The following is a 17,718-nucleotide window of genomic DNA, read 5'->3' as shown; positions in this document are numbered from 1 at the left end:
ATCCATAAGTCTAACTCCTCACTCACTACCTGCTCAAAAGGCCTGAAACTAATATGTGACATCAACAAAACCTGCTGGAGAAACAGGTTTGTCTCCCAGAGACTGCCCCATCTCTGGAATAGACTTCCCATACATTTTTAAACAGTGAACCTCACTGACCCTCTTCAAATGCAACCTTGATGAGTGGATGGGAAACCATAAATTTGTCCCAGGGGTGCCACCGGTGTCCCTCATTGACAGGGGTGACAGGTGCTGACTGAGGCTTTTTTGGGTGGGAATAAACTCTTGGCTAGGCTTGCAAGGGCCCTAGGGTCATTAGCCTAGTAACATTCTATGATCCTAGTCCAGCTGCATAAAAAAATCGTATTAGAAACTGTAGTAAGTGCCTTCCAGTCACTGAGTTTTGTCCTACTTGTGGTATTCTATCTCAGTATAAACAGACATAACAGGAGCTGATTCATGCACATGCTCAAAGTTGCTGCATTCAGTTAAAGATCAGACAGATCTTCTAGTTCATTTTATGGGTAGTTAATAGCCTGAGTGCATTTCATACCACATATAATATGGGGCAATTATGTCTCAAAGAAAACCAGCTCATTATTGACCAAGTTAAATAACTTCACTGTAAATAGCACTTTGGGCACCCTGACGGCACTGAATCAATAAGGATTTCTGCAGAAACCTTGCCTGATTACCAGCTGGATGCCAAATGTGCATCTGATTACTTCTCTTGTAAAGTGGCTAAATGATTTGCTGTCTTAACTGTGGGGACATTACAACGTCTATTTATTGATCTAAAACACAGTCACCTACTTGAACATAAAGTCCTCTATCAAGTGAAGAATCATGGAAAAGGATACCAGTCAGCTGCTTTCAGATGTAATGTAATGAAACGAGTGCTCAGTGATAAATTCCAGATCTCAGGTTATCAGCAATATCTGCCTTACTCTGAAATGATTTCGCATTGCATAACTTTACGGACTTTGGAGAATAAATAACCTGATGACAAATAATTATGGTACAAATACTGAGTATGAATGCAAGTCATTGAAGGTTAGGATGGCCCCAAGTACATACTAGCCTGTATTTATGGATATAGCACATTTGGGTTTAACTTGTCAGTAAGCCAGTCTAGGGGTGACTGAAACAATGCAGTTTCAATGTTTTCAGTTAGCACTCTGTAGTTATAAGTCTATCATAAATGCAACCCCTATCAAGCAGCGGTGAGCTTGCAGCGCTTTTAAGATACAGTGCCTTATTTTCAGGGTTCTCAATCGGTCAACCATTTCAGTTGGTGGTTTGAGAGTCACACTGAGAAGTAAAGTGTTTTCTCCAAACTAGCTTTCTAACCATCAGATTAGATAGCATTTAATTTTCATTTACTTTACTGAAAAAAGTGACAAAAACAAATTTGTAAAATATAGATTTTATTTTTATTAGTACAATAACTCATCAAACATTGCATAATGTGACCTTGAGATTTTAAACATTTAAGCAGGAAGACAAACGCTGACTGCTGCATCCTTAATGAGATTTTATGACCTTACACAGTCTAACAGTAATATTTATTTTAGTTATTTATTATTTATTGTCATTTGTTTACTGTGAAAGTCTGATTGGGCCAGAAAGTGTCCATTTTCAGCAGAGACCCAGGGAGAAATGATTCACAATCACAACCTTTCAAAAAGCAAGTACAGATATTTTAAGTCACAAAGTATCATGACACATTACAAAAGATAAGAGTGAAAAATGTTGTAATGAGATATGTTTCATAGCAAAGTGCAATGAATAGCAATAACATGAGTTGTAGAAAATATGTGAGGAAAAACTAATTAGTCATATTATTTGTTATGTAGATTAGTATGTGGTAAATGGAACCTGAGGCACTTCTAATAAGATATTTACAAAGATATAAGAGATTACATGATTAGAGACAGTGAGGAGAAATTGATGCCTTAGTACAAGGGATGGTGTTCATATTGTGGTTATAGAAGGAAGAAGGGTGGAGAGAAAAGGAGATTATAAGAAGAGTGCAGGGTAGGGTGTCTTCAAGTAGCTTAGTGAGCAGGGAGGAAAGAGAAAGAAGCAGACGAAACGTCTGCAGAGATGAAGTGAATAAGATGAGGTAGTGGTGAAAAATAAAAGAAATGAATGAAGTAGGAGGTTGGAGAGGGTTGTGAGATGTAATTTAGGTTGAATGGGGTAAGTGAAGTATAGTGAGTAAGTTCAGCCAGAACTGGCACTGGAGCAGGTCTGTGATTTTGTAAAGTATTTTTAGGGAACATTTAAAGGTGGATGGCTTAGAAGTAGTCCTGGTGGTTAGCAGTAAGGAGTTCCATGTTTTTGCTACTGAGTATGAGTATAGTCTTTCTCCATGGGATTTATTTGGTGTATTTTCGATGAAACGTTGTTTGTATTAGGAGGTGAATGCAGGAGAGGTGTGTGTGTGTGTGGGGGGGGGGGTTCCAGCCAGCTAAGAGTATGTAAATGTTTACAGTGGTGGGTAATAGAGGATGAATTAGTAGAAACTTGGCAATTTTGTTGTAGCAGCTTCCACATTTGATTTTTATGGAGGATTGCAAATTGATCAGAATTGGTGCTCCATAGAGTAGGGAGGGCAGAAGGTAGGTTTTTTGCTAGAGTAATTTTTGAGGGTGTGCTTAGAAAATGTTTGTTTCTGTACAGCATGTCTAGTTTTTGAGGAGTTTTCTTGATATTGCTTTGGATATGGAGGTCAAATTTAACATTATCATCTATTATGACTCCTAAAAGTTTGGTATTGTGGACTAATTCAATTTTAGTGCCATTTGCTGAAAAGATTTTGAAAGATGATTTGTTAGGGGTATGAGTTTTTGGGAAATGGAGGAGTTCCTTTTTTGGGGGATTGAGTAAGAGTTGTACTCTTGTAAGCCAGGTGTCAATGGAGATGACAGCTTGAGTGATTTACTGGAGGTGAGTTAAGGTGCTTGAAGAGCAGGTGATGGTAGAGTCATATTGAATCAAGGTGCCTTCACAAGAAGATGAATGTAGGTTATTGATAAAATACTGAATATTAAAGGGGCAAGGAAGGACCCTTGTGGTTCTCCTGTGGAAGTGGGAAGGTATTCAGAGATGGAGCCTTGTCATTTTACAGCTTGTTGCCTGCTGGCAAGGTAGCTAGAGAACCATTGAATAGATGGAGATGATAGACCCAGGGTGGAAAGTTGATTGAGAAGTTTAGTGTAAGACACCATGTCAAAGGCTTTTGCTAGATCTAGAAATACTGGAGAGACAAGTTGATTAGAATTGGGAGCTTTATGACAGTGTCTGTTAATGATAGTAATGCAGTGGAGGTGCTGGGGCCTGGCCAGAATTCATGTTGCATATTGGTGTTTAGCTTATTTTGTAAGAGATAGTGGAGAAATTGTTGATGTATAGATCTTTCAAGGATTCTAGAAAGGGGAGACAGAATGGCTATGGGATGAAAATTTGTAATGTCAGTGGAATAACCTCCTTTATGTAAGGGGATAATATGTGCCATTTTCAAGAAGGTAGGGACACAGGATTCTGTAATTGATCTATTAGTAAGAATGCTGATTGGGTATGTTATTGCATCTGCGGCTAGATTTAGGTATTCCTGGGAGAGGGTGTCGGCTGAGGAGGAGCAACATTTTATTTTATGTAAAAGCTTTTTTATGATCATTATAGAAACTGGTTGAAAATTAAAGTGTGTGGAATAGAAACTGGTTGAAAGGTAAAGTGTGTGGAATTGTCTGTGTGTATCACAGAGGTTGTAGTTAGGTATGTTTTGTGAAGGAAATGCGCTAGGGTCCATGGTAGGGGAAGTTAGCTGCATGGAAGGGAGTATGTTAGGCTGGTTTGAGGTTAAGTTGGCTATGCATTCTATGAAGTATGTATTGAAATGGGTAGCTGTTTTAAGAGGGGTAATGTCTGGGTATGGGCTAGGATTCTTTTTTCAACCTGAGTTGATGAGAGAGGATATGGAGGAGCAGAATTTTTAGGGTTGTTTTTATGTCCATCTTGTAGGTGAATATAATAAGACTTTTTATCTCTATTAATTTGTTTCTTGACTTGGTTTCATAGCTGTCTGACTAGTTTCCAATTTTTGTCATTTTTATTCTTTTGCCAGTTAATCCATGCTTTGTCTCCATTTTTCATAAGGAATTTACATTGGTTGGTGAGCCATGAGCTATGGTTGTTTTTAATTCTTTTTGTACACTGTGGGGCTAAAGTGTTAAGAATACTTAGAACTGCTGCATTGAAGTATTCAACTGCATCATTTAAGGGGAGTTTTTTTTGGACAGACCAGTTAACTACTTTCAGAGCTTCAATGAAACAATCTTTGGAGAAACTGGAGAGACTACAGGTAGGTTTGCCCTTATGTTCCTTTGTTAGATGTGTAATACTCCTATGGGTATAAGCTGGCAGGCACTCAGTGTATCAGGGAGGGTAGATAAGGAGGCAAAATTAGATGGGTTGGTAACCAGAATCCAGTTCAGGATAGATTGTGGGGAGTTGTTTTGCCATATCTTGTTGATGTATTAATAAGTTGACTGAATCCAAAAAGGTTCATGCTGTTGGTTGCTGAACTTGTGGATTAAGACTACCAGTCAATATTTACATCACCCAGGAGGATAATTTCATTTAAGATTGTATCTGCTATCCAGGATAATATGTTTTCAAGTATTAGAATGTTCTGTCGTAGGGGGATATATAGCACAGCAATGCATATCGTCTCAACTGTGTTGACTTTTAGCAATGAGATTAGGATTACTGCTTTTACAAAATTTGTGATTTTGCCTGTATAGGGAGTTACTGTGGGCATATTTGAGAAGATTATAGCTATTCCACCTGCCTTTTTGTGTGTTCTGTCAAGCCTAATAATATTATAACCAGGGGTAGTATTTCATCATCTTTTATTTCAGGCTTTAACCATGCCTCTGTTGTGGCTAGGACATCTGGGTTGTGTTTGAGTCATCCAGGCATGAACATTTCTGATTTTGTTGTATATGCTTCGAAGGTTTGCTTGGGACCTGGGTTTGGGTGGATGTGACCACATTGATGTATGGTGGAGAAAGATGGTTTGTTTATTATGGCATTTTTAGTAGAGATAGATAGAAGCATTACCTTGCCATTGGGACTGGCATTTTTTAGTATTTGGGGGTTACAGCAGTGGAATGGAGTTACGGGAAATAAGCCTGAAAAGATTTTTGAGTAACTAGTGGGAAGATGGTTGATAGGTGAGAATGAAGTAATGGTTGAGGTGTGCTTATTGATTACTACCACTAGTGGGATGTTAGGAGTGAGATGAGGAGGATGAATAAGGTGATACAGGAGAGGAACAGCATGATTAGTGTTGTACAAATCTTATAGTATGATGAGGTGAGGTATTGAGCAGTGATAATAGTGTGGAGAAATGATAAGTTTTAATGGGGAGGGAGCAGAGTGAGATCTGAGAAAGAATTTAGAACAGAAGTGGGTGGGGATGGTATAATGAGAACAGTTTGTGATTGGATAGTGCAGTTAGGCACAAGATAGGAGAAAGAGTAGAGAAGGCAGAGTAAGTGAGGTACAAGTATAGATGTGGTGGGACTGACTGGGAATTGGGAGTAGGGTAGGGGTGCTGAGTGAAGCCCAATCACAGCGAGGGCTGAATAGAGCAGGTTGGCCCACAGTGGAGTAAGCACCAGGAAAACAATCTGTAAAACTGCAGCAAGACAGGAGGTAAGACAAGTCCTGATACAGCAAAGAGTCAATTATCAAATGTCAAGTATCCAAAACATCAGTTATCTGAACACAGGTTTTTGGGTAAGAAAACTCATTAAGTTTGAATATGTAAACATTATACATACTCACTTGTGCATGTTTTTTGAGCTTGTAGCCCGCTCATTTGTGAAAAATATTCTTTATTGCCCACTGGAATCACTGAATGGTTCAAAAGTGCATTCCCCGCATGCAGGAAAAATAAGATTTTAGAAGTTTTTTATCTGGTTCAGTGTATGTTTGATTATCTGAACAGTTTGATTATCCAAACTAATTGGGACATGGGGTAGTACGGATAATCGACTCTCTACTATAATTTGACACGAACACAATCTAGATTGCCATTAACATACACCCAAGTTAACTGCAGCAGGCAGTATTGCAATGACTTTGGCTTGAAATGAGGCTATAGTAGCAGGAGAACCACTGAGATGAGGGGAGGGCCAATCAGGTACTTCAATGAAATGCAGTTACTCCCCCCAGAGTTGGTTTACCACAAAAAACAATCAATAAGGTAGAATGTTTATGGATACAAAGACAAGGTCTTTGGACTCTAAATAATTGACATGAGACACAGAGTTTAATTTTAGTGTTATGGGCTTTTATTGTTTTTTCCAGGGAAATTTTATTATTTTAGAGTAAAATATGCTAAAGTGTTAAAATTTAACTTCACCTTCAGCAGTATAAGGCCTCTGGATGGGGGTGTGGTGTCCCTTCAGCATATTCGCACTACAGTACAGAATACACTGATGCAGAAGTGAGGGAAAACAAGATATTTCATTAAGTTTAATTTGATTATTAGAGACTGCTTTACATAGGTTTTAACTGAAGGGATTGCTACTTCTGTACTTTTCCAACTGGAGGTGAAATTCAGCTGTAGAAATTCCCTTGGTAGTGAGATTATGTTAACTGTTGCCACAGCAGCTGTCAGACACACTATGTGCCAAAACACAAATCAGCTGCAGTTAATTACACCAGATGTACAAACTCAAGTGCATAAAACAAAAAATCGACTAGATAAAAAATGCTCACTTTATTTGACAAAAAAAAGCTTTCGGGAATAACCCTTCTTCAGTATTTTAAAACATACTTAAAACACCTTCCTTTTATACATGATATCAAAAACACATCACACAGCCAGCCAATAAAATTAAATAAGCAATTAAATAATTGAATTAATTTTGAATCTGAAAGATTCTATTATATTTTCATTTGTTTTCACATACATAAAAAATATTAGAAAAAAACATGTTAAGACTAGAATAATGCCCAGATATATAAGAGCCAAAGCAAAGGAGATATTAATACTAAGATAGAATTGGCAGAATGCAGATGGATCATGAGGCTAGAGACAGCTGCCTGGCCTCAATAACATGGTAACTATTAAGCCAGTGCTAGTAGCTAAATAAAAACAATATAAGTAATAGTAAGAGTATTTTTTTTCATTTTAGATGACATTATAATATTGTTGTTTGTAATCTGGACATTATTCTGGTTTTAACATGTTTTTAGGGTACATGGGTTTTTTACATGACAAGGCTTGTAAAGGCCCTAGGACCATTAGCCTAGTAACCTCTTATGAACATATGCAGTGCACTATATTTCACAGTTATGCATTTCTGTTTATAGCATTTAAACAGGAAAGTAAGGGAGATAACAGGAGACATGTCTAGGTATGCATATTTGGGATTACTAAAACGGAAGCTTCCACAGTTTAGAATGACGGATGGAAAATAAAGTAGCCAACAATAGATATGTGTTTGTATGCAAGTTTGGGATTATTGAGAAGGTTTATGATTTTAACAGGACAGCTACAATGCCTATCTCAGTTTGTTCCTGCTCTGCTACACAACATATAGTCTGTAAATGTGACATTTAAGCACTTTAGAATAAGCAGCTTGAGTTTTAACATATATGAAAAAATGACCCAGCTCTTTTCACAAACAGAACTATCTCATATTATAAGCAATTAACTAGACTACCCAGTACCTGTGGTGTTCATAAAGCAGAAAATCAGGTACTACAACTGAAGCCTTCAGTTGAAGCCAGTGGAAATATGCAAATATATATGATGAAGATTAGCAGCAGAGAGAAAAAGTAACCCTTAGCCAGACAGAAACACACTACAAACTTACCTGCTGTAACTGGGGAGTACATAAAGCAAAAATGAGGTGCTTTCACTAAAGCCTATAGCAAAAACGCAGTAGAAACTTAATATATTTGCTACACATTACCAACAAAAAGACAACACTTAGCCAGAGTTCAACACAGTACAAAAAAATTAGGTGCTATCACTGAATCGTAGAGCAAAAAGCCAGTAGAAACTTGTTGATATACTTGCTAGAAATTAACAGCAGGAGGACAACGACACTTAGCCAGTTTGTAACACAGAAGAAGCTTATTTGCAATTATTTCTAGTACAATGTTGAACCAGAATGAAATAATAAACTTCTGTTAAGAAATTAAAAACAAAATGTTGATGTGCCTTACTGTAGAGGGAAGTAGCTGGATGGAGAGGAGGTCACTTGGGTTATGGGGTAGAGAAGTCATTTTGAATTTGGAACCACAAAGGCAAAAGTAGTTGGAGGAAAAACTGAGATGAGGGGAGGGCCAATCAGGTACTTCAATGGACTGCAGTTACTCGCCCAACCCACCCCCACAGAAGGTTTTCCACCAAAAATAATGAGGTAGAATGTTTATGGGTACAAAGACAATGTCTTTGAACATTAAATACTTAATACATAATCAATATAGACGTATTGATTATTAAACCACACATTATATACATCATCTGTTAACTTTACTTTCTGTATTCTTTGAAGACTTTCTATGCAAACAGATGAGTGGTTCCCCTTCTGTCTATCACAGATGATTCAAATGCAAACTGTCGTACAGAACTCTGGTACAAAAATATTAGGTCATTATAAAACCAGAGTAAAATGTAAAACAGTATCATTCTGACCCTCAGTTATTTGTTTTTCAGTGACATGCTTTTGTACAGTGGGTTAACAGAAACAGGCAAACGAAGTGAACATGGGTGAGTTATATTTTTTTCAGGAAGATAGTAGTTCCTTATTCTTAGTTAAATGGCAGAAGTGCTTGTTTTCACTTCCTGCCTGATACCAGCTTAGCTGTCTGAAATTGGAGTGAAGCCTAGCAAGTGGCAGAAATGAGAATTTATCTCTGTCTAGATGACAAAGAAAATGAGTCTTGCAAATAGCTTTAAACATTTCACAATAACAAATTATACAGAAAGTTAATATTTAAGGTAAAGAAACAATTACAGAAATTAACAACATGATGAACTAAAAGCTCCTTGGAAACATGAATTAGCCAGTGATAGAGATAACCTTCTATTAAGGAGTTTATAAATACTGAGTTTAGGACATACCTCTCAACCTCTTAGAGAAAGAAATCTGGACAGTGCCTAAAATAATTTGGGGACAAAGGTCCAAAAATAGGGACAGATTTTAAATATTGCTTTTACAAACTTAGAAAGTTGCTAGAATAATACTAGAATAATAGGATGTGTGTTCACATGCATTTTCTTAAAGATATGATGTCTGAAACTCAAATGTATGTCATTATTTAGTGACTTCAATCCTCAGTTGGTAGCTAGAAAACCATAAATTTTATGAGGGACAGACCTAAAATATGAGGCAAAATCTGGACATTCTGCAAAAATCAGGACAGTTAAGAGCTGTGGTTAGGACAATTTAGCTAAACAGCTCTTAATTATATCTATATACATATGACCTTTTTTCTGTTTTTTCCCTGAATTCAGTAAGAATTATTCTACCCTATAAATTTAAAGTGAAATGTTTTCATTTGCCATTAAGAAACATACCTAAGCACCCTGCTTCCTTTACAGTATCTATTTTTGTCTTGGCATCATAAAATGTATCCATGATGGACATGTGATGACAGAACAGAATGGCTACAGCTTGACATCACAAAATGCTTCCATGACTGGCATGCAATAACAGAACAACATGGCTATAGCATGGCATCATAAAATGTTTCCATAGCATATATATAATGACAGAACAGCATGGGTATAGCTTGGTATTATAAAATATTTCCATTACATGTACATGATGACATAACAGCATGGCTCTAGCATGGCATCCTAAAATGTTTCCATGGCATGTATGTAATGACATAACATAATGGCTATAGAGTGGCATCAGAAAATGTTTCCATGACATGTACTTGATGACATAGCAGCATGGCTATAGCCTGAAATCCTAAAATGTTTCCTTGATAGATATGTGAATATAGAGAGGCATGACATGTGCCATGAGTGCTGAAATCTCAAGTTCAGGTTCAAGTTTATTACCATTCTTAAAACTGAGCATGAATACAAATACAAATTAAGAAAAAAAAATCATAATTTCAAACAAATGGGATACAAATTATAAAAGAAGAAAAGGCAAAATGTTAGCGTATCCATCCATCCAGCCATTAATCCACAACCTCTTTTTTCCATTTTTGCACATGGTTTTGTGGTGACAATTCAGTTATGACAATTATCTTAACCCAAGATTTACACCACCGGGTGGCTAGCCCTGCCATGGTAGTTCTTCCAAACTACACACTCACATGCACATTCACACCAATGGCCAGTTTAAAGTGTCTATTCCACCTACTACATGCCTTTGGAATGTGAGAGGGAAACTGGAGCACCCAGAGGAAACCCATGCGAGCACAAGGAGCCTATGCAGACTCCGCACAGAAGGCACTGAGAAGCAAACTGGGGAACTTCTTGCTCTGAGGCAACGATGTTATCCACTGAGCCACTGTACTCCCCAAATGTCAGTGTATATAAACAATGCTGTCCACTGAGCCACTGTGCTGACTAAATGTCAGTGTATATAAACAATGCTATCCACTGAGCCACTGTACTGCCCAAATGTCAGTGCATATAAATAAACAAATAACAGTGAAACAGAATATAATGCACTGTAATGTGTGGTATATAGCAACACACCTCTCACCTATAAAAATGGTCTTGCAGGTGCATCTTCAAGGAGTACTCGAAACTGCATATTGTGGGGGGAGCTACCAAAGGCACCTAGGTAGAACATTTTAGAAGCACTGCCCTGATAGGCAAAGCTGTAAATCCTAGATGACTCAAGCCACACATCTGGAAGAGCCATTACCACCTGGGTGGCAGAGCATGTGGAACATGGAAGCCGGTACCATGCAAAAAGATCATTCAGATAGGATAGACAAAGTCATTTAGGTCCAGATGCCCCAAGACTAGAGCTTTAAAGTGAACTCTGACTGTCACCCTCAGAAGGAATATAAATGATCTATAGGGTTTTCCTTTCATCTCTGTATCACCTATGACTCTGGTGTCACTGTATTTTCCACTCTCAAAATGTGCTTACCTCCCTGATTACTACTAAAGATCCCACTAATGTGCTGCATTCTTAAATGCCTTGTATTCAGCATCAAGGTATAGTGCTATGCATATAGCCATGCAATGGTATTCCATTACAATAACTCCAAGAAAATGCAATGCTAGGCACATGAAGGCTGTCACATGCAGACATACTTCAGAAAACGGACTAACTCATAACCCAGAATGATACTTGGAATATCACAATGCCCTATCCAGCATAGACTTAAAGCAACACAACATTGGTGCACTCATGATTCAGAGGGAAGATTATTCCATCTCTTAAGCATCTTATTTGGAGAATCAATGGTTTACAACAGTTTTCATTATGCTGGCTGTTTTAGCCTAGTAGCCCATTATGATTGTGGTAATGGCTTTTCTTTTGTTGTACTCCATCATATATATTTCAAAGTTCTACAGACTTCCTCTCTTCTGTCTGACCTGCTTCTTTTATTTTTGGATTTTCTACCCTTACATATTTAACATATCTTTCATTGCCTCCTTTTCCTTTTGGCTATTATAATTTTCAACAGCTTCTCTTCTTCACCTTCCTGTAGGATTGTTCTATTTTTGAGCAACCCAGACCATTATTTACTCATTTATCCATTATATGCTTTTTTGATTGATATCAGATATGCAAGTAACGTTTTGCTAGTAGCCACCTATGTAAGATACAGTCAGAGGGTTGGTGAAGTCTAGATACTGCCATACCCACTTGTGCTCCCTATGATGTCTTGTCCACTTCCACCTCAGGACCATATACTGAATATATATATATATATATATATATATATATATATATATATATATACATATATATATATATATATATATATATATAAATATATATATATATATATATATATATATAAATATATATATATATATATATATATATATATAAGGTTTACCTCCATAATTTCGATAACCACAATGGTGAACCCACTTCTGCAAACTCTGAACTATGCTTTCACAAAACCTTGAACGCCGATATTCCGAACCGCAAAATCTCTCCCTCTTTTTGACCCATGTTAGCACTTGTTTATATGTGTGGTGCAGTCGGAAATGTTGACTTTCAATGCTTTGTCAGCTTTCTGAGGTTTCATCGGTATGGGTTTCTCGAAAATGGTTTGGCTTTGTGCACATTTGGCAATGTGCAGTCGACATTATGAAGGTAAAATAAAATCTATGTTTATGTGGATCTATTTGAATTATCAGTGCTGCAAACCATTGCTGTACTGAATATCAACAAAAAATAATATGACATAAAAATACCAATACTAATACACACACAGTGCAAGACATAAACATGGAACCAGCAAACTCTGTTTTTTGCAGCGCAACAAGCCCCCAGCACACCTCCATGTGAGAGGCTATATCCCAATACCACCTACTACTTATAAAAAAAACAACTACAAGATTGCACAATAGCAGGGAAAGGGCAAAGTAATGTTTTATTTCATTTTATTTATCCTCTATTAACAAGATTACTCTCATTAGGCTAGTAGCCTCTTTTCAGGGGAGACCCAAGGTAGTACTTATATTGAATTGGGGAAATTCCCTTTCTCTTTGGAGCTGCTAGATGGCACCAGAGGGCTCCTACTGCAGCAAGGAAGAGGCCTAAAGGAAACGGTAGCATGGAGTAGGAGTGAAAAGCTTTGGAGAGTTTGTAGGTGGAAAATGAGAATTTGAAGAAAAATCTGTTTGAACTGGAGATTCAGAATGTAAACAAAGATTCCTGTGAAGTGGATGTTACAAATGAGCAGTATTTAGCTGCCTCCATTGAGAAGGAAGTATGCAAATCTGTTGGAAGTGGTGCAGATAACAGAACTGGTGTTAGGGCAGCTTGCAGATGATAATCTGTTAAAAGTAACCAAAAAGGATGATCCAGGTGACAGTTCTGCTGATTCATGGGGTGAGATAGCAGATGACCTGTTCAGAAGTGCGGAGGATCATAATGTGGAAAATGATGCAGGTGATTTGGCAAAAGTGACTGCAGCAATTAAAACTTATGCAGCAGTAACAGAAAGTAAAAGAGGAAAACAGCAACAAACTGAGAAGTATCTGGTTTTGTGGCAGCAAATAATACAGTAACTAAAAGTTATGCAGCAATTACAGCAGGCTTTAAAGGATGGCAGCAACAAACTGTAAATAAAACTGTTTTTAAAAAGAAGAAAAGAACATCCCCGGGATTCAATAATGCCTGAGTGAACAGACAACACAGACATAACTCACACCTTCCTTTTAGTTTTCCTACTGATATTCTTGCAGCTTTAAATATTGACAGTGATTCATAAAGGTTACCACAAAATGTAGACTACCTGTACACTTGGTGTAATCTTTCTGAGTAACTAGAAAGATCAGAAAACATGATAAGAATGTTCTTGTATACACATTATGTCCACTTAGTGTAGGCTTTATTGACTCTGGCCCAATGCAAGATGTGCAACTATTGATAATATTGTGAAAGTTAGAGATGAAAGATCTTATAGAATGGAGGGTGGAGACTGGAAAGTGTTCTGAAATGAAAAAAAAAACATGGTGAAATACTTGCCAAGTGTTATTTTTGTTGTTGGTCATAGAGGAACATTAAGATATGCTGGCTAGCCTAAATCATGTTTCATTTGTGGGGCCTTTTCTCATTTAATTAATGATTGTGACAAGGTATAGTGTAACCAGTGTGGGGAGAAAGAACAAAAAGCAAGAAGGTGTGTGCCTGAATGCAGATTGTATAAAATAAAAGAGACACATTTGAATGGATTGTCAACAGCAAACAGTAAATAATGAAAGAGAAGGGAAAGAAAATGTATGAGGAAGGACAACAAGATGCTGGTAGAGAGGGTAAACTATAAGAAGAATAATTCAGAAGAGGAAGAAAAAATATGGAAGGGAAATATGAGGAGACAGAGTGCATGCAGCAAGAGAAGTCAGGAGAAGGGATTGATACTGATAATTTTTTGATGTTCTGGTCAGTGAAAAATCTGATTCTGAGGATCAAGGATTATTTGTACCTGAACCGAGGGAAAAATGAATTGGGGAAACAGTAAAAATAAGAAAACAAAAATTAAAAAATATTTCCCCTAAACCTAAAAAGAAGGAAAAGCAACAATTTTAGAGTGCTTTCAGTAAATGTGAATAGTATTATTAACACTGTCAGGAGGATAGGGATACTGGAATGGTATGCTAAATGTGATGTGGATGTCATGTTAGAGGATAAGATTTCTGAAAAGCGACTAAAGTCTGCAAAGAGAAAAATTGTGGGGTAGAAATATCATATAGGACTTAGGAAGTGAATGTTGTTGTGGAGTGGCTGTGTTGTGTAAGATACAGTGAAAATACCAGATGTAACAGTGGTAAGGATTGGAAGGTTAACTGTTGTGGATGTGAGGTGGAGAGAGAACACGTTTATAGGATTATAGTATTATATGCATATATAACTAGCAAGGAAAGAGAACTGGTTTCATCAAATATTAGACTATGTGGTGGTTAACTAAAAAATTATAATTGCAGAGGAGTTTAATTGTGATTTAAGCGGAAAATGCAGAAAGAAAGGGGAAGATGTAAAGTAATACAGGAAGTGATAAAATGTGGTAAATTAACTGTGTGGAACAAAAATCAAAGGACTTAAAAAAGGGGGCACTTAGATCTGAAATTCATTATTTTGTACTATCGGAAGGCTTGAGGGTAGCAGATGGTGATACAGTTGTGACTGTTTTTTCAGAATATTTATCAGTATAGATGGAGATGGTAGAAGAAAGTGTGCATAATAAGATAGGAAAGAAATAAAAAGAATAAATGAGAAATTATGGGATGAAAATAGAAAATGGATAGGAAATAGAAAATTCACCCCGGGGATCTCTCCAGTGGCTCTACCTAACAGAGGCACTGGGAACTAAGGTCGGGTGGCACGATGCCAGGGTAATTCTATGGACTAGGCTTGTAAAGGCTCCAGGGCCATTAGTCTAGTACATACCTATGAACCTATGAAATTGGGGGTGGGAAGCATTGCAGTTATGGAAGGATCATATAACCATGAATGACTTCTATAAAAGCTGGTCTGAATGGTGGATTGAATTTAAATGCAAGTATAAAAAGTATTTTTTATTCAATGAGAGTATGATATAAGAAAGTGAAGTATGGGAAAACATATAGAAATGTATTAGAGAATTTAAAGAATAATACAGGAGAGTATTATGATATGGAAAAAAGAAACATAAAAGAAATCAAGATAAAATTAAGGCATTACTGTTTAGGCAGAAATATTATTTACAAGGGAGAAGGGAGGAGGAATCTGCATATTTGAGTAAAATAGTGCAGGAAAATATTAGTAATAATTAGGGAAATTGAAAAATCTAAAAGGAGAGTTAAAAAGAACATAAGAGCAAATTATGAATATTGTAGTACAACATGCAGAAAATATGTATGAGTAAAAAGAAGGAAAATAAAACAGAATGGAAAGTAAAAAAAAATCAGAATAAGTTAAGGAAGAAATTGAAAAAGAAATTACTATTAGTGAATTGAATGATGTACTTGGTAAAGTAAAAGTTGATTAAGTATCGGACGTAGATGATTTTGAATACAAAATGTGAAAGACGTTAGTGGATTGGCAAAGGAGTATTTTGTAAATATACTGAATGAATAGTTGAAGGAAGGGTTAACTCATGAACAGTTATGTAGTAGAATATTTAAATTTGTATGGAAGAAAGATGAAAAGAATGAAATAAAAAATTGGAGACCCATCACACTACATAACAGCTTATATTTTTTTATGAAAATAATACAGAGGAGAATGGAAGAAAGGATGAGGAACATTGTGAAAGAAAATATATATGGTATAAAAGGGAAGGGATGTCAAGAAATGTTATTACTTGTGTGAAAAACTGAGGATGATATTATAAGTAAAAGGGAGGATGTGAAACTTATGGTAGGTGATATTATGAAGGCGTTTGAAACAGTAGGACATGATTCTTTGTGGGATTTTATGGAAAGGTATGGAATAGGTAATAGAATTAGGACAGTATGTATGTCAGCATATTGAAATAATAGAATAAGAGTGTCAGTGAATGGGTGGCTCAGTAAAGAAATACATATGAACTGTGGTATAAGAAAAGGATGTCTCATGACTTGAATATTGTTTGCACCAATAATGAATGCGATAGTGAGGGAAGTAGCTTATAGAATGAAAGATGTTAGATACGTGTTGCAAAAGGAGGTGGTAATTCCAGTACTTTTGATACAAGCAGACAATATAGTCGTAGTTGCTAAGAACAAAATATGGATGAGGGAAGTGTTGGCTTGTCTGAGTGGATGTTTAAAGGAAATGGGAATGACCTTAAATAAAGATAAAAGTAAGGGTTTGGGTGATGTGGTGAAAATTGGGAGTGTGTATTTTTCAGTTGAATGAGGTGTCTTTGCTAGTGATACAATTTGGGAAAAAGGATGTTATTATGATACAATGGGAAGATTTTGATAAGAGAAATTAAGGAAATGCATCTGTGGAGGATGTACATAGTAACATTAAAAAAAAAAGGTTTATCTGGTGAATTCTGTATTCATGGGAAAAACAGCATGTGTATCAAATGTTTATATCATCCCACAAAGATATGGAAAATAAATTGTGCAACTGTTTTCTTTCATATGGGGTTCAAGATTAAGCCCAGTGAAAAGAAGTATATTGTATATGAGAGAAGATGAAGGGAGCTGGAATAACTAGATCTAGTTGTTTCTTTCACCTCTTTAAACATGTATAGAGTATTAAAGTTAGTAAAGAAAGAGAATGAGAAATTAATAGTGACAATGTTTAAAAATAAGTACAAAAAGTTCTAGGAGATGATGAAAATAAGAATAAGAGAAAAAGAATATGTAAATGAAGGAATTAAAAATTACTACGAAAAAACACTAACATGGAAAACAAAAACTGATGATACAGTAAAACATAGATGGATGCGATATAATAATGGGAAGAAGCAGTATTATTATGTAAATCCATGGGGAAATTGCCAGAAGAAGCTATTAAAGCCATTGAAATCAGAAAAAAGTGGTGTACCAAGATAGCAATAAATAAGTTACCAGTAAAGTGGAATATGCCATATAAAAAAAAGCTGAAAGAGTATGTTTAGTTTGTCAGGAGGAAGCCACAACAGAGCATTTGTTTGGAAATGTAAAAGAGTGGTGAAACTTTGGAAAAAATTATGTGAAAAAAAATTTTTTGAGAATATTAATGACAACCAATATAGATATGCATATGATTATGTATGAATATTATAGGAAGAAGAAAAAAAGAATATATGAGAAAGGGAGATAAATATTTATTTTATATAATATGGGTTGTTTGGAATGAATTACTGAATAAAATTTTATTTAATGGAAAATGGATTTCGGCATATATATATATAGTGAAAAATTAGGTTATGCTTATAGAAGAAGGAGTGGGGGTTAATTATAGAAGAATGATAATGTGGATGCTGTAAGAAAAATGGAAAATAGTGAAAAAATAGAAATTAGTGTATGTATATATATATATATATATATATATATATATATATATATAT

Source organism: Protopterus annectens, chromosome 1.part0, assembly GCF_019279795.1.
Source record: "Protopterus annectens isolate FY-2018-M chromosome 1.part0, PAN1.0, whole genome shotgun sequence".
In the NCBI taxonomy this organism is placed as follows: Eukaryota; Metazoa; Chordata; order Ceratodontiformes; family Protopteridae; genus Protopterus; species Protopterus annectens.
Note: the sequence above shows the minus strand (reverse complement) of the source record.